Source organism: Diabrotica virgifera, chromosome 6 (assembly GCF_917563875.1).
Source record: "Diabrotica virgifera virgifera chromosome 6, PGI_DIABVI_V3a".
In the NCBI taxonomy this organism is placed as follows: Eukaryota; Metazoa; Arthropoda; class Insecta; order Coleoptera; family Chrysomelidae; genus Diabrotica; species Diabrotica virgifera.
The window spans coordinates 4,443,031-4,461,869 of NC_065448.1; the positions used below are offsets into that span (position 1 = coordinate 4,443,031).

General features: G+C 33.6%; 1 protein-coding gene and 1 long non-coding RNA gene across 4 annotated transcripts in view; one reads left to right on the forward strand and one right to left on the reverse strand.

The window, feature by feature from the left end:
- Positions 1-7,169, forward strand: part of LOC114327059 (serine/threonine-protein phosphatase 6 regulatory ankyrin repeat subunit C) — a 34,251-nt gene extending 27,082 nt beyond the window's left edge. For 2 of the 3 annotated variants that reach the window (XM_028275562.2, XM_028275560.2), the window contains exon 5: positions 7,039-7,169. The gene's annotated coding sequence lies outside the window, so the exon portion shown is untranslated. The remainder of the gene's footprint in view (positions 1-7,038) is intronic. The other variant, XM_028275561.2, reaches the window with a different exon arrangement.
- LOC126886991 (uncharacterized) lies at positions 3,072-6,382 on the reverse strand. The gene is made up of 2 exons (XR_007698857.1): positions 4,929-6,382; positions 3,072-4,776 (listed from the first exon to the last, which is right to left on the reverse strand). It is a non-coding gene; the product is annotated as an uncharacterized LOC126886991 (long non-coding RNA).
- Positions 7,170-18,839: the final 11,670 nt, after the last annotated feature.

Consider the following 18,839-nt stretch of genomic DNA (forward strand, 5'->3'; position numbering starts at 1 on the left):
AGTAAATAAATGTTAAGTCCACTCAAATACTCGCCATTCGATTACTGTCATCGACCACTTACATTCAATCTCGGTTAATTTGATTAATCGCGGCAAGTAAAGTAAAATTCTTCTTTCAGTACAATAAAGTGTCCCTAATAGCACAAGGACGTCCAATGGACGTCCATTGGACGTCCTTCACGGACTTTAGGGACGTCCATTGGACGTCCGTTTTCGTCCGAGGAACGTCCTTTATACGTCCTATTTTGGTCCAAATGTCGCGCTACCGAACGTCCATTGGACGTCCATCTAAGGTCCGAGGGGACGTATATTGGACCTTAATCGGACGTAATTTGGACCTTGATCGGACGTCCTAGGGGACGTAAATTGGACCTTAATCGGACGTAAATTGGACCTTAATCGGACATAAATTGGACCTTAATCGGACGTAAATTGGACCTTAATCGGACATAAATTGGACCTTAATCGGACGTAAATTGGACCTTAATCGGACGTAAATTGGACCTTAATAGGACGTAAATTGGACCTTAATGGGACGTAAATGGGACCTTAATCGGACGTAAATTGGACCTTAACCGGACGTAAATTGGACCTTAATAGGACGTAAATTGGACCTTAATCGGACGTAAATGGGACCTTAATCGGACGTAAATTGGACCTTAATCGGACGTAAATTGGACCTTATCGGACGTAAATTGGACCTTAATAGGACGTAAATTGGACCTTAATCGGACGTAAATGGGACCTTAATCGGACGTAAATTGGACCTTAATCGGAAGTAAATTGGACCTTAACCGGATGTTCTAGGGGACGTGAATTGGACCTTGACAGGACGTCCAATTTTGGTCCAAATGCCACGTTGCCAAACGCCCAATGGAGGTCCACTTAACATCCGAAGGGACGTTCGGTGGACGTCAATTGGCCTTCATAGGACGTCCCAGTTTGGTCCAATGTCTTGCTGCCGAACATCCATCTAATGTCGTGGGAAATAAAAAATATATTTTTTAAGGAACTTATATTACATCTTATATTAAATTACAATTATTGGATATTACATTATTTACATTAAATTACAATACACTTCTCCAAGAAATTAACGCACCACCTTAAATATGGGGTATTTTTGATGTCTCGTATTTCCTAAACCTGTTGTTTCATCTAAGTGATTTTTTTATAATATTATAGCCTAGGCTATAGGTTACCTCCTTAAGCTTGTCATGCACAGGGAGCTATGCTGTAATATATGTACATATCATATCGCTCTCTATAGTAATGAGTGAGCCTGCAGACAGGAAACAAATGGTTCCGTATGTGCAGGCTCACTCATTACTATAGAGTGCGATGTGATATAATATATATTACAGTATAGCTCCCCGTGCATGACAAGCATAAGGAGGTACTTAACCTATAGCCTAGGCTAGAATATTATAAAAAAATCACTTAGATGCAACAACAGGTTTAGGAAATTCGAGACATCAAAAATGCCCACTTTTTAAGGTGGTGCGTAATCGGTTGTATATACAGGGTGTAATAAAAATACACGTCATAAATTAAATCACATATTCTGGGACCAAAAATAGTTCGAATTAACCTAACTTACCTTAGTACAAATATGCACATAAAAAAAGTTACAGCCCTTTGAAATTACAAAATGAAAATCGATTTTTTCGATTATATCGAAAACTATTAGCGATTTTTTATTGAAAATGGACATGTGGCAGTATTATGGCAGGAATATCTTAAAGAAAAATTATGGTGAAATTTGTGCACCCCATAAAATTTTTATGGGGGTCTTGATCCCTTAGATACTCCCAAACTTTTGTGTACGTTCCAATTCAATTTTATTATTGTGGTACCATTAGTTAAATTCAATATTTTTGTTTCTTAGTATTTTTCAGATAAGGCAGTTTTTATCGAGTTGCGACTTCTTTTTTAACATGTCTACATAAAAATTTTATGGGGGTTTTGTTCCTTTAAACCCCCCAAATGTTTGTGTACGTTCCAATTAAACTAAACTATTACTGAGGTACCATTAGTTAAACAGAATGTTTTTAAAACTTTTTTGCCTCTTTGTATTTTTTCGATAAGGCACATTTTATCGAGATCTGGCTTCTTTTTTAATATGGTTCAAAATATACCTAAAAATGTAAAGCATAAATAAGTCTGCATATTATTACCAAGTCTCCATAATCGTACTTAACCATATACAAATATGTGGTGGATTTGACAAATATTCAAAATATTTCGATAAAAATTGACTTTTCGAAAAAGCAATAAGAGGCAAAAAAGTTTTTAAAACGTTGTGTTTAAATGGTACTACAATAATAATTAAATTGAAACGTGCACAAAAGTTTGGGGGGGTTTAAAGGAACAAAACCCCCAAAATATTTTTATGGGGTGTCCAAATTTTACTATAGTTTTTTCGTAAGATACTGCTGCCATAATAATGCCACATGTCCATTTTCAATAAAAAATCTCTAATAGTTTTCGATATATTGGAAAAAATCACTTCATCTTGTAACTTCAAATGAGTGATAAAGGCACAGAGACTTAGATGGCGAGGTCACATTGAAAGGATGCCAAACACGAGGACTCCAAAAATGGTACTAAACTACACTACAGCTTCAAGAAAGAGAAGAGGAAGGCCGAAAAATAGATGGAAGCAAGAGGTCGAAAAAGATTTGGAAAGAATGGTGCTACAGGGTCAGAAAAGAAAAATGAATAACAGGAAGGAATGGAGAAAAATCACATATCAAGCCAGAGAAGATCTCAGTACATAAAGAAACGTGAAAATGAAGAAAAAAACAAACTTTTCAAGCCATGGGCCTCTAAGGCCCTTAGTGCTATTATATATATAACTTCAAAGGGCTGTAACTTTTCTTGTGTGCACATTTGTACTAAGGTAAGTTAGGTCCAATCAAACTATTTTTGGTCCCAGAATATGTGATTAAATTTATGACCTGTATTTTTGTTACACCCTGTATATATCTACATACTTCGTCTAATTTACTAACTGTTATTTATTTTAACTGAAATATTTAGGCGGTAGGTGTGTTCTTTTTTAGAATCACTTTGCCGAGTACAATGGAATTACAGCCACTAGACATATTTTATTATATACGCGTAGAAATAATATTTGAAGATTTCTATTAATGTTAACCTAAAGAAATACACAATAATATGTTTCATTTAATTTGTATAAATGGATTATAAAGCGTTTTTATGAAGCAGATTTGTTCGGATCACACTGTAACTGTAATCGAACGAAGGTGACATTTTAGAATAAATTGGTAACATTTATTTGACAGTTACGGTGATGACACTTCATATTTGTTTATATTCTTTACTATAAGTATCTGTTTTATTTATTATATTTACTGTTTTTATTATTTACTTTACTATAAAAAGATCCTCTACTATAAAAATATAAATTTCACCTAATTTTATAACGACTTGGAATAATCGAGGTATCTGACAACTTTTTTAGTTGTTATTGTAGACAAACTTATACAAAGAAACCTACCAGCTTTTTGCCAAGAGTTCGGAGCCGTTTTTTAATTATTAACAATGCAGTGCAAAAACTCTTGCACTGCAAATCTTAAAAGATTATAACTTAATTCTTGTTCTCTATTTCTTAAGTTTTTACTTATTTACATTGAATATTAATTTGTTTTGTTGTATAATCCACGTTTACAATAATTATGTGATATATTTGATTTAAAATGGATTCAGGATCTTTTTATACTTTGGCAACTATGTCAACTTAGATCTCTGGCGTAGATAATGACGTGCAACAGTAAGTAAATTAGATGGACTGTAGGTTATATTTGGTTCTTGGGACATCAAAGTATATTTTTTAGACATTCCCTGGATATAGTCACTGATGTGACATACCTCCGATTTGTTTTTTCATGAGTTTTGTAAGAGAGACTAAAAACTTTTTTTATAGTCACCTCCTGTTTTCATATATTTTTTGACATGTTTTGTAGTAAATTCAACTATCTATTTACTACAAAACATGTCAAAATTTACATGTGAAAGCAGATGATCCTAAAAATGGTTTTTCATCTCCTACAAAATTCATGAAAAAGCAGATAGGAGAATTATTGTACATTACAATTCTCTGATGTTTGGGAAAAAGGGCTTAAGTCAGAATTGCACATCGATAATGTTTTGATGATTTCTACAGTACTGTAGTAGATTCTACTGTACATACAGTTTACATCTACAACAGTTTTTTTCTGGTCCAGAAATCATCAAAACATTATCAATGTGCAATTCTGACTTAAGTCCTTTTTGCCAAACATAAAAAAACAATCTGGTCATAACTGACCAATGAGCAATTTTAATTTAACCTAAATTACTACTGTTTCTTAAAATGAAGAGCTTACCCCATAGCGTCTCTTATCTAATCTAACAAGATCGTGCACTATTCTAACATACACAGGCACAGCACACAAGCACTATGCTCCGTTTTTCACTATCACCTATCACTCAAACTAGTTCAAAAGGCTTTGTCCTCTTCAATCTTCTAGTTTGCCCAGTAGTATCGAGGAGCTGGATTTCCTCGATATTCTTGAACTTATGAAGTTGTTGCTCGTGACCCTGCTATCTTCTTGATATTTGTTGATAAAGTAATAACTTATTATGCATGGACAATGTGGACTTTCTTCCAACTAGCCAATACACTTTTTATATCTCTCTTTTGCCTTTCATAGCCACAAGGCTATATATTTCCTTCTGGGTTTTTTTTTTGTAGGCCACTTTCAGCTGATTCTAAAAAAAATTAAAATGAAGGGTAATTTTTCTATTCTTTACAATTAAAAATAAAAAAAAATAGGTACTATTTACAGATAATAATATGCATGCATAAATGATTCGTTTCATAAAGAATAAAGAAAATTGAAAACGGATTTTATAATACTTACAAAATTGTTTAAACAAGAGATCCAGCCAGAGCCCAGAGCAAAAACTAGCAGCATAGAAAAAAGTGTTGTGTGATTTGACTAGCAGACAGTACAGCAGAAAAGCCACTAATTTCCATTTCCAACACCCCCTTATCGATGCATTTTTTTCCAATCAAAATTTTTACTAAATTTTTAGGTTATCTATCGGTTATCTTTTATCTTATGAAAATGAAATGTGATGACCAATGACCACGCGACGCTACATAGATACTCGCGCGGCAAATTTGAAAATGAACGCAAATTGAACAGTAAATGGCCTCTCTTAAAATCTTGTAATGGAAAATTTTACCCCTCCAGGAAGACATTGTACTATGTTCATAGAATATCTTGTGGTAACTTTCCACCCATAATATAATTTAATCAGATAGATGTTCACGGAATAGAACGGTAGTACCTATATTCCTGGAATGTTTTGTGTTGTTAGGATTAAACTTTTATTTTATTTATTCTTGAATATTTCCTATTGTTAAACATTGTAACCAATAATTTACAAATAAGATTTTCATTACATTACATAAAATCAAAAACATGTTTTGGATATTAAACTATATAGTTTGTTTATAATTGTAATAATTGTATATACAATTTTGAATTAAGATTTAATCTTTTCGATTTAAACTACAGTAAAACCTGTGTTACCGGCCCCCTGCAAACACCGGCCACCTGTACTAACGGTCAGTTTAAAAATTCCCCAAACCAATTACAGTAAAACCTGTCAGTAACGGCCACTAAAAATGAAAAAGCTATTGGCCGATATAGAAAGGTGACCGGTATTGCCAGTTTTTGTAGTCCAGATATAATTGGTTTGGGGAATATTTAAACCGGCCGTTAGTACAGGTGGCCGATTTTATCAGGTGGCCAGTAACACAAGTTTTACTGTATATCTAGACTACAAAAACTGGCAATAACGGCCACCTTTCTATATCGGCCAATAGTTCTTTCATTTTAGTGGCCGTTACTGACAGGTCTGACTGTATTTCATTAACGTAAAGTTAACGCGTAAGTTAATATTTTATTGAATTATTTTGCTATTTGATCCCGTAATAATGTGTCCAATATAAAATATATAAGCGTTCATAAAACGTCCGTATTTCGTCCAGTATGGAGGTCCAAAGGACGTTCAACGTCGGACGTCCAAAGGACGTCCATATTTATTCCGTCCGAAGGACGTCCAACGTCGGACGTCCAAAGGACGTCCATATTTATTCCTTCCGAAGGACGTCCAACATGGGACGTCCAAAGGACGTCCGTTTATAGTCCATGGACGTAAGGACCAAAAATGGACCTATTTTGGACGTCCAAAGGACGTCGTGTGCTATTAGGGGTTACTTTATTGCCGCAAATGAGGGCAAATGGGTACAATAATGAATGACTTTAGTGACAGTTGGCATTAAATTGTTTTTATATCATTAGTGATTAATAAATAAATAAACAATTTATAAAAAAAATTCAATAACATATTTTCTTGTCGCTTTATTCACTTTAGCGGAAACTTAAACACAACCATTCCTTAACTGTTTGAATGAGGTTAGCTTTGTATGTTGTAAAAATTAATGGCAAAACAAAATACACTTACCGTAAAATTTCAAGCTGAAATATAAAATTAGTTGTGAAAACAACTGTTTGTGTAATATATAAAACTTCAAAATGCAAAAATTCGACAAAAAACAGTAAAAAAATTCAACAGACTGACAGCCACAAAAGTAAAGAAGTCACAAAACATCACAAATTGTAATTGTAATCTTGTAATCTAATTTGGAAACGTCACAAAATGTAATTAAAATCTGAAAACATCCCTAAGCGTCTTTTTTGTACCTATCTCCTTTCAATTTACTGAGTCTAGAGCGTTCATAAATAATAACATGTGTTTTTAGTTAATAACAGGCGGTAGCTGATTTGTCATTAGTTTCATGCGTGAAAGAGAATGATGCTAGATAAATGGTATGTGTTTTATCTCACCAGGTATTACTGACGCACGGGTGAAGAATCGTGGACTCAACTGTATACTGAAATTTACTACTGTAAAGGTCGTCGCATTTTATTAATCATACAGCAATTGTTTATTTTTTAGAATAGCCTGATATGAAGTGACAGCCTTTGCTGGATTGCTGTAAGTTTCTGGAATATTTTGAGATTACCTTACCACTGCTTGGTACACATTTTTTGTACTTTATTAATAAAATTTTATACCTAGAAATATAATAGTTTTATTGCCTATGTTGCCAAAGTATTTATTGTATCTTGGAATCAGTTTTTTATGCCGATGTTGTAGTCTTCCACCGCCGAACCTCTGAGCCAGGATAGCACTTCATCTTTGCGCTCTTCATCATTTCGAAACTGCTTTCAACTAAAAAACTCTTTCAGTTTCGGCAATAGATGATAATCTGAAGGTGCGAGGTCTGGGCTGTAGGGAGGGTGCTCGAAAATGTTCCATTGTAGACGTTGATGTTCTTGCTGAGTTCTTGCCGATGCGTGGGGCAAAACATTGCCACGAAACAGAGCACTTTTGTCGACAACATGCCACGTCGTTCATTTTGTACTGCACGTTTTAGTCTTTGAAGGATTTCTTCACAGGCTTCTGAATTTATTGTTTCACCCCCAGGCATAAATTCTACGTGGATTAAACCCTTACGCTTAAAAAAAACTGTTGCCTGTTATCTTGTATTTTGTAAAAACTGTTGTCTTGTATTCAGATTCCGTTTTTCTTTTTGAGTTTTGAGTGCGAGTTTGCACTTCCACTCCACTGAATATCGCTTTGTTAGGGAGTTTTGTAAGAAATGCAAATAATATGTAGATTGCTCCATTAAGTTCCAAGTTTACTGTGTAGATGTTTCTTGTTCTCCACATAAGACGAGAAGCAAACTTCTAACGCATGGTTGCACCAATAGATCTTAGAAAGTTTAAGGCACGTCTAATATAAACGTAAATCCTTGGAGTATAAGCTGAGCTGGGCTAAGATGAAGTTTAAGATCTGTTGGTGCAACCAGTCATAAGTGGTTGATTATAAAGACATCTATTAATAAATCTTTGTTGAAGCTAGGTGCAATTCGGTGTTGAAATAAGCAGTAGTAGACAGTGCGATTAAGTAATTTTATTTTGGTTTGACACACAAACGCTTTTACTGTACAATTTGTAATACAACAAATTACTAACTTTAACATTGACTATTTTGCTATGTCGTAATATGAATGATTTTGCGTGGCGCGAATGTCTCAGCTTGGGAACCATGAGTTGAGTTATAGGTAGCTCTCATCGAACTTGTAAATGATGCAAATATATTCCGAAAATATACGTAGAGAAGGCGTGATATGATAGTCCCAACTTGAAACGTGATAATGATTACATCGTCGAGATCGTCCGACTGCGGACTTTGGAATGATTCTTAACGCTCATAAAGCTGCCTTAAACTTAAAACGACTAATGATGATGATAAACGTTTATGAAGTTAAACATAGAGAGTGAATTATGATAATAATGAATAATAATAACACAGAAATTGGTGTCTGCATTTTTGATCCATTGTGAAATTAAACAATTTATCTTGCAGAGTCTAAAAGTGTAGTGAATTTCAAACTGTATATTCTTCCGCAGACCCTATTAGAGACAATATGTCCTGATAATAATTATAAACTAAATATGTTTTGGTTGGGCTATAAGGTTGGTAATAAAAGTAATTTTTAAATAATTAATTTGCTTGTCAAAGGACAAACACCCATCTGGGTAAAGATAGGTTCATAAGGAATTTTAGAATATCGTTTTTTAGAAATAATTCATAATTTTTCTTTTTCCCGAAATTTTTAGATTTTTTTTAACACACAATATGATGTAATATTCTACTCTTAAACGTTGTAGACTACTCATCGTGATTTTCATTTATTTGGAATGCCGATGTTGACCAAAGTTCACTTTAGGATCTTTAATTTAATTATAAATGTGGAAAATTTTCTATCTGTAGGTAAAAGTTTTTGTTAGCTTTACTAATTACTTTTTAATTTATGGATTTGTGTGTTAATTATTTGATGACCATAAAAAAATTTAAAAAGATAAAAAGTTGCCTTTTTGTATATTTCCAGGTAGTTTTCCGATTCAAACTTTTGTATAGGTACGGAAAAATATTAAATAAGTAAATTGAAGTAAATTATATAATTATTTATTTTCTAAATTATTTTCTTTCTATAGTTTATACATATAAACATCTTGTACTTGTGTCTACATATAACTAAATTGTGTCTACTGTAGGAAAAAAGTTGAGTTTTTTTATTTAAAAAAAGCCTTTATTTTGTAAGGGCACCCCCCGTTAAGATGGGCAAAATGCCCTCCTTCCCAGAATTCAATTTTCTCCATTTTTAAAGCGTTTTTATATACTTGGCTTGGTTGTTGTCACGGTATCCGCAAATTTTGTAATCCATTTTAAAAATAGTTCTAGGCTACCTAGGTAGCTGAAATTTTCAGAATAGCTTAGAACTAGCTAACAATGCAATATTTAACTGCTATTATACAGGGTGATTTATTAGCGGGGTAAAGCTCCGTGGATCCGTTATAGTAATGGATAGCGATAAAAGTTAATAACAAAAATTGTAGCCAACTTTGAACTTCACATTACAAAATTAGTTAGAATGTTACAGGGTGTTCGATAACATAGTGACAGATCAAAGATATGTTTTTTTTTAATGGAACACCCTGTATTTTATTTTATATTCAAAATCTTCTTAACTTCTCCATTACAAAAATATAGAGGTTTAGTATGCTATACAGGGTATTTACAAAGTTATAACCAATTTTATATGAAAATCGTAACAAGTTTAACTTCCTGTATAAATAAAAATAAGCACAACGGCAATGGTTTATTAATGCCATATTTTTTATTTATTGTCAAATCATAAATAATATAATCGATATTGATAATTTTCTTAATATTGAATACAGGGTAAGTCAAAACGCAAGTACATTACTTTCTCCTTAATTTTAAATGAAACACCCTGTATTTTATATCACTATCGAAAAAAAGTACCATTACCGTACTTTAATTTTTATATAACATTCCCTATGTCTAAATTTATTAGTTTTTGAGATATTTTCATTTTTCAGAGCAAATTATTAATTACGGGTCTAAATATATCCAAATTTTAGGCAAGCCATGACTGAATGGTCTAAAACTGATAATTTACGATTACTGATTATCAATCTGTAATCAAAGTTGGTTACAATTGTTGTTATTAACTTTTATTGCTATCTATTACTATAACGGATCTACGGAGCTTTAGGGGAAGGGGGGTATGATGGGGTATCTAAGGAAAATAACAAAAATACAACATAATTACTACGTTTATTACTATTACTAATTGATGGCGGGTTACGTCATTAATCTAACTATGATTTGGTACAATCTTTGGAAAATCAACCTATCACATTTTTCAACAATTAGCCATTAATAAGAACCTTATGAAAAACCATCTTGCCCCATACTATGGGGTATGATGGGGTAAAGGAATTGGGGCATGATGGTGATGCTAATTAATTCTCACAAAACAAACAAAAATGTGTATTTGCTCCAGATCTTCATTGTCTACCCCAGCACAAGCATTGTGAGCTAAACATCCGCAGATCTGGCAGCCTACCCAGGGTTCTGACGATGTCACTTTATCTATGGCTGTTTTCATAGCATCTCTCGACCACTCTCCTCTTTTGGTTTTTTTCTTGTAAGTACGTACCATGGTATTATCTAAAACAATAATCCAATGTTATTTATTAAGAAATTTAAATTAACCCAGACTTACCACCAATTTCCCATCATACCCCGCACCCAATACCCCATCTTGCCTCAAAAGGTAACTTTGAACAAAAAAAAAATTCACTAATTAAATGTTTAACGTATTCACACAAACAATATGCCATTATCAAAATAAGAATACTAGTAAACAACGATAAAAAAGACATTAATGAGGTGATCATAATTACCTTAAAATAACGATGGTTGTCCTTGCACAAAATTAGATCAACGGGGCGCTAAAACAGTTTTCCGTTTGTAAACAAAAAACGCGTGCACTCTCATTCACGGTTTCTCTTGCATTGACCGTTAGTCGAATGACTCTTCCTATTGAGTTACTGCATGCTATTCACCAAAGTGTAGTTTCTTGTTTGTGTGCGGTACCCCGTCTTACCTCGCGACCCCGTCATGCCCCCCATTCCCCTACCCCACTAATCAATCACCCTGTATGGATAAATCGATTTTTTTATTTCAGATTATTTTAAAAAAAAATTTGACTAATGCAATGATATTTAAAGTACGTTAATAAATCGATATCTACAAATTGATGGTGGGTCAATGGCATTAGACTGCAGATCGAGAGTTCCCTATTTCGAACACGGCTGTTATCGTGTATCATTTTTTAAATTTTTTGAATAAATAATATAATTAAAAGTTGATATACTTAAAATTCATATTTTATAAGTTAATTATTATATATACCATTTTAAACAACAGTGGTATTAAAAAAGCAATTTTTTATAATAGTGCAATTTTTGGAATTATAATTTTAACAGTTAATAAACCTACCAAAAATTCATATTTTATTCTTTCGAAACATTTGAGGTTGTGTCCTGTATATAAGAAAACCGTGTTATTATAAAAAGTACTTTTTTATTATAGTGTAATTTTTGGAATTTTATGCATTTTATATCGTCAAATTATTTTTTATTCTCTCCTATAAATAATAAAAACGTTTTATTATAAAAAAGTTTTTTTTATAAAAGTGTAATTATTTACGTTCTATTTCTCTCTCCTCTGCCCCCCACCAAAAACGTCATTCTTTCGTTTTTTTTTGCAGTGGGTTCAATTTAAAAATTTCAAAAAATTCCTACGCATATAGTTGAGGCTTATACAAAGGCTATAAAAACCTTTTCCCGCAGAGAAATTAGCACCGGATATCTCATTAAATTATATACAGTACGTCCATAAAGTAACGCATAAAATCATTATTTCGTAAACAGGCGACTTTCAGAAAAAATCCCGAAACAGGTCGATTTTTATTTTTAATTTTCGATTTTTTGGCATATTTATCACACTCGTGACGTCATCCATCTGGGCGTGATGACGTAATCGATGATTTTTTTAAATGAGAGTAGGGGTCATGTGATAGCTCATTTGAAAGAGTATTCAATTCTCTATACATTAATGTAAACATTAACATAATTATTTATACAGAGTGTTCAAAAAAACATTTTTTTAATTAAAATAATTGAGACAAAAAGAAGAATGTATGTAATTTATTTAATTCAAAATGCGTTTTACTACTGTCAGAAAACAGAAAAAAATTTATTTGACAAATAAACATTGATTTTCGCTTAAACGAAATGTTCAAACTATCGAGGCAGGTGGGTGGCACCTTTAACATTGAATTTAAGCGAAAAACAATTTTTATTTGTCAAATAAACATTTTTTTTCCTGTATTCTGACAACAATAAAACGTATTTTGACTTAGATAAATTACATACATTCTTCTTTTTGTCTCAATTATTTTAATTAAAAAAATATTTTTTGAACACCCTGTATAAATAATTATGTTAATGTTTACATTAGTGTATAGAGAATGGAATACCCTTTCAAATGAGCTATCACATGACCCTATTCTTATTTAAAAAAATCATCGATTACGTCATCACGCCCAGATGGATGACGTCACTAGTATGATGTATATGCCAAAAAAATGGAAATTAAAAATAAAAATCAACCTGTTTAGAGATTTTTCTTTAAAGTCGCCGGTTTACGAAATAATGAATTTATGCGTTACTTTATGGACGCACTGTAGTTAAAATATAATTGATGAAATTATATTTTATTGGAAAAATTTTCCACTTGTCTATTTTAACAGAAAGTTTTAAAATATTAGGAAGAGCTCGTAATAATATGGTTGATTCCATTTCGAAAACTTGGTATTTGGTTCGAAATGTTTAAAAATCTGAGCCACGAAAACATTGATAAAAACCAGATTTATAAGCAAAGAAGAAATTTCTAGTCAAACAAAAATAACTATTTAAATCTGTATATAGGTCTGAATAACCTTTTGATGCAAATCATTAGGTATTGCTAGAGAGCCAAATAAGATGAAGAATAGAACAGGCCAGAAAATCGTTCGAAAATCAAACGACTGCTATCTTATTCTCAAATAAACCTCGAAATTCGACTACGTTTATCAAAATGCTACGTCTGGTCGACTCTTCTCTATGCCCTTAAAACGAGGAGCCTTAAAACATCAACCGTAAATAAATTGGAGGCCTTTGAAATGTGGATCTACCGGGAAATCTTCAAAGTTTCATGGACACCTCATACTCCAAACGAAGAAGTGCTGCATAGAATAGGCAAGGCAAGAGAACTTTTCAACACAGTGAAAGTTAGAAAAGCATTATACCTAGGCCACATACTGAGAAACAATAAATAGTAATATGCTCAACTAATAGTGAAAAGAAAGATCGATGGAAAGAGTGGACTAGGAAGAAAAAGATTTTCGTGGCTGGGAAACATCCGATAATGGGCAGGGCTAAATTTTTAACATCTAATAAGAACAGCTGAAGACAGACAAGAGTTTGCAGTTGGAGTAGCCAACCTCCATTGAGGAGAAGCCACTTCGAGAAGAAGAAGAAAGGCAAAAATCAACATACAGGCTGTAGAAATAAAGTATCTTAGGAGAATTAGAAACATGACCAAAGCCATATGAAAGAGACCAGTGAACCCTCAATCCAACGACCAACATGGGATAAAAAACTTGCAAGTGTCTTAGATCAGAGTGGAGAAACATTGATTTAGTATTATGGGTGGTCACAAGAACTGAATGGTATTGATATAATCAGTTATACATCTTAAAAGTGTTTCACAAAAATATTGATATTCGATAAGTACCACAATAAATCAAACTTTACATTTTATTTTAAGATGTTGTGCTTTAGCTCAGTGATTCCCAACCTTTTTCCCATGATCGCCCCCTTAGACAGGTTTCACCAGTTGTGAATATAGCAATCGCCCCCCCCCTCCCAATTAAATTGAAACACATCATTAATCAGTATAAAAGGTAAGTATCCATATTTATTTATTTTTACATTTCGTAAAATGATAAATGGTTAGTAATAATTGTTAATTTCTTCCTTGGGCCTAGTGATCCTCATATAATTTCTTTATGTCTGGCTCAATGTTGGTTAGCAACCACAAATCCCCTATTATGGTTCTATTATGTCGAGCCTATTTCTTTGTTTGTACATACAGAACCAAAAGCTTTCTCCACTAGATATCTTGTGGGGAATGCCAATACTAGTAATTTTATTGCATTCCACAAGATTGGATACACTGCTTTTATCCGCGGCCAAAATCTTTCATACCCACAATCCCGAAACAGACTTTCAGAAGGAGCGTTGAAACTTCCATGCTGAAAGGATCGATAAACCAAGTTGGCATTTTCAGACTATTCAAAATCTTGGAAACGGAACTGCAGATCTTCTTTCAATGTTTGAAGGTGGAGGCAACATGTTTGAAGAGCGTCAGAATCACCACAAGAAGATTTCAAGTTGGGGAATTTGGTCAGATCTTTTCTCTGTATATTTTCTTCAAAAATAGATAGTTTGTCAATGAATGCTCCGACTACTCCCTTCGCTTTGGCCATATTTATGTTCTTCCCTTGTAGTTGAAGGTTCGTTTCATTTAATTTTTCAAATATACTTATCTGATAAGTAAACGATGTCATTTCGCTTCTCTTGTAGTGCTGTACTCGGTGTGGGGTAAGTAGTAATAAAAAAGAAATTCAATAACAGTATTCACGAGACTGAAGAACCGCCGTAAACAACTGCCTTTAGAAAGCCAGTGGACTTCCGTATGTAGTAACAATGTATTAAATATCATTTTCTTCATTATTCATTTTTTTTTATTTTTTTTTCATTTTTTTTTTTTTATTTTTTTATTTTTTTTATTGTGTCCAAAAGTGATGAGTGTTATTTAAAGTGTTTGGAGAACTTTTCACGCGAATTAGATGTACCTACTCGAACATGCAAAGTTTCCGTTGTCTCATAAGAAACATTTATGTCATTTTCAAGAGTGTTTTTGTTCCGCGCGAGTGCTAATTATTGAAAAAAAACTCGAACTTTGTGTCAAAACATTCTTCGGTTTGTTGTAAGTGTTGACAACAGTATAAAGGTGGGAATTACCGCTCCAAAGTAACGTATTATTTCATTATTATTTAAATAAATATTGCAATTTTATAAATATAGAGATTACAAAAGCATTAAAAAAGCTGACGGGGGTTAATTTTCCCCAGGGTTGAACTGAAATTAACCCCTCTCGCGGTTTTTTTTACATCAAATCAAGAAAAATATTAAAAATTAAAAAAAAAATAAGAAAAGTAGAACAATATTTTATTATACCAAAAACTGTTAACTGTAAATAAGAGGTTAGTGTTTAGATTCAAAATTATTGATAATAAAATATATTATTTAATAACGCATGAGAATATGCTTCAGATCTTAACGACTTTAAACCATGAGTCAAAATTATAATACTCAGTATGTACAGTATCCACAACAGGACATTACTATAAATCCATCACTAAATTCACTAAACCAATGTGCAGGACCGTACGCGCAAATTCAATATGTACCAATTCAACAGTCCTTATATAATAACACAGCTCAGAGTATTCAAAACGTGCAACCGCATTTAGTTTCACAACCGATGCAGCCTTCTACTAGTGCAGCACAATATTATCCTGTACTACCTGTTCAATCGCAATCCCAAGCTGAATCTGCACCAGATGATTGGAAACACGTACATAACAAAAAAAGAAATCGAATTGATAGCCCGGAAAAATATATTAGAGCAACAAAACAATCCAAAATAGATGATTACAAAACAAATTCTCTGTATTACAAAAAGAACAAAACGATGCAAATCAGGATACAGCTACAGAAGAACAAAACGATGCAAATCAGGATACAACTACAGAAGAAAACCAGAGCCAAAATACAAATACAACTACTAAAACGCCACCAATATTTGTCTACAGTGTTAAAAATATTACTCCGCTTACCAAACTACTACAAACGATTGCAAAAGATGCTTATGTATTAAAAACTCTCGCCAATGACCAAGTAAAAATAATGCCTCAAAATAATGAAGTCTACTCTGTCATAACAAAAGCACTAGAAGACAAAAATACTGAATTTCATACCTACCAACTCAAAGAAGATCGCTCATTCAGAGTTGTACTAAGAAATGTACATCCATCTACAGATATCAACGAAATTAAGGCGTAAATCCAAAGCGTAGGGCACGAAGTCATAAATATCAATAACATTCGTCAATCAGGTACTAAAAAGCCATTACCACTGTTCTACGTTGAACTAAAACAAGCCGAGAATAACAAAGATATATATGAGATCGATTCATTGTTGAACTATAAAGTAATTTTTGAACCTCCACATAAAAAGCGTGTAGTACCTCAGTGCATAAAATGCCAACGCTACGGCCACACCAAAAATTTTTGCTACCTTTCTCCAAGATGTGTTAAATCCGCGGGTAACCACAGATCTGATCAGTGCTCTTACAAAGAAAGAAACAACCAGGTGAAATGCGTGCTGTGTGAAGGAAATCACCCAGCAAACTATCGTGGGTGCTTAGTCCACAAAGAGCTGCAAAAAAGAGCATTTCCACAACTGAGAAGCAAACCAACAAGTCAGCCTGTCCAATCAAACCAACACTTAGTAGTCCCGAATGTAACCTATGCTCAGGTAGCAACCGCTGGTAATCAAATACCATCAAATACAGCTCCCAGTCTTCAACAATCCACTGACATGCTCGAACTTAAAAATATGATCAAACAATTGGTAGAACAAATGAGCACAATGTTAAACCTCTTAACCGCTCTCATTGCTAAAAAACCCTAAGATGGAGGCGTTTCTAAAACTAGCTTCATGGAACGCCAATGGTTTATCACAACATACACAGGAAATCAAATACTTTCTACACCTTCATAAAATAGATATACTGCTAGTATCCGAAACTCACTTTACACAAAAAAGTTACCTTAAAATTCCAAACTATACTATATATACTACTAATTATCCAGATGGATCAGCACATGGAGGCTCTGCTATTATAGTTAGAAATACAATAAAACATCATAATGTTGGCGAGTACCAAACAAATCATATTCAAGCGACCAATATTGTGGTTGAAGACTGGGATGGACCACTTACAGTATCTGCGCTGTATTGCCCCCCACGACACTCTATCACAAACGAACAATTTAAAGAATATTACAATTCACTTGGGAGCCGCTTCATAGCAGCAGGGGACTATAATGCCAAACATACCAGGTGGGGATCAAGACTAATCACTCCGAGAGGTAGAGTTCTCTTAAATATCATAGAGTCAAATAATATGGATTATTCATCAACCGGCGAACCAACATACTGGCCCTCGGACAGAAATAAAATCCCCGATTTGGTCGATTTTGCTGTAGTTAAGAACATCCCTAGGTCTAATATAAAAGCTACATCATGCTACGAATTATCTTCTGATCACTCGCCTATACTATTCACAGTTGGAACCCAGGTACTTATTAAAGAAATATCCCCCTCACTTTATAACAGACGCACACACTGGCCAAAATTCAGATCTATCCTGGAGAACAAAGTGTCTCTAGACATTCCACTAAAAACCAAAGAGGACATTTTTCTTGCTGTGGAACAACTAACTACAAATATCCAATCAGCTGCCTGGCAAGCTACACCAACAATACAAAATAAATGCATAATAAATGACTGCCCACAAGTTGTCAAAGAAAAAATTTTGCTAAAGAGAAGACTGAGGAAAAGATGGCAACAGACCAGAGATCCTGCTGATAAGCGTAGATTCAATAGTGCATCAAGGGAATTAAAAAAGCTCTTCGAAGATCTCAAAAACCAATCACTTCAGTACTACTTGGAAAATTTAGATTCCACTAAAGATACCGATTATTCGCTATGGAAAGCCACGAGAAAACTGAAACAACCCCAGAAACCGTCACCTCCAATTAGAAAATCGGACAGAGAATGGGCTCGTAGTGCACAAGAGAAAGCAAGTTGTTTTGCAGAGTATTTTCCGAAGTATTTACTCCCAATCAAGTGAATTCACCTGTGGAAGTAGACGTATTCTCATTTCTTCAAAGTCCATATCAAATGAGTTTGCCTATTCCGAAATTTAAATCGTCCGAAGTCATCTTGGCTATTAATAATTTAAACGATAAAAAATCTCCAGGGTACGACTTGATCAGTGGAAAAGTATTGAAAGAATTACCTATCAAATGCATAAAACTTATAACGTTTATATTCAATGCCATATTAAACTTAGGTTACTTTCCTGATCAATGGAAAGTGTCTCAGATAATAACCATTCTTAAACCGGGGAAACCTCAAGAAGAAACTACATCGTACAGGCCAATCAGCCTCTTGCCAATCACGTCTAAAGTTTTCGAAAAACTATTAGTAAAAAAACTCGAACCCTGGATCAAAAATCTAATTCCAGACCACCAGTTTGGATTTAGATCCCATCACTCAACAATCCAACAAGTTCACAGAGTGGTAAAACATATAAATGCTGATTTTGAGGCCAAAAGGTACTGTTCAGCGGCATTTCTTGACGTTAGGCAGGCATTTGACAAGGTATGGCATGAAGGCCTCCTATACAAGCTAAAAAAGACATTACCGCACAGCTTTTACATTCTTCTTGAGTCATATTTATCAGGTAGGTGTTACTTTATTAAATACCAAGATGCAATTTCCAAACTCTATTCTATCAAAGCTGGCGTACCACAGGGTAGCGTACTGGGACCTACCTTGTATCTCTTGTTTACC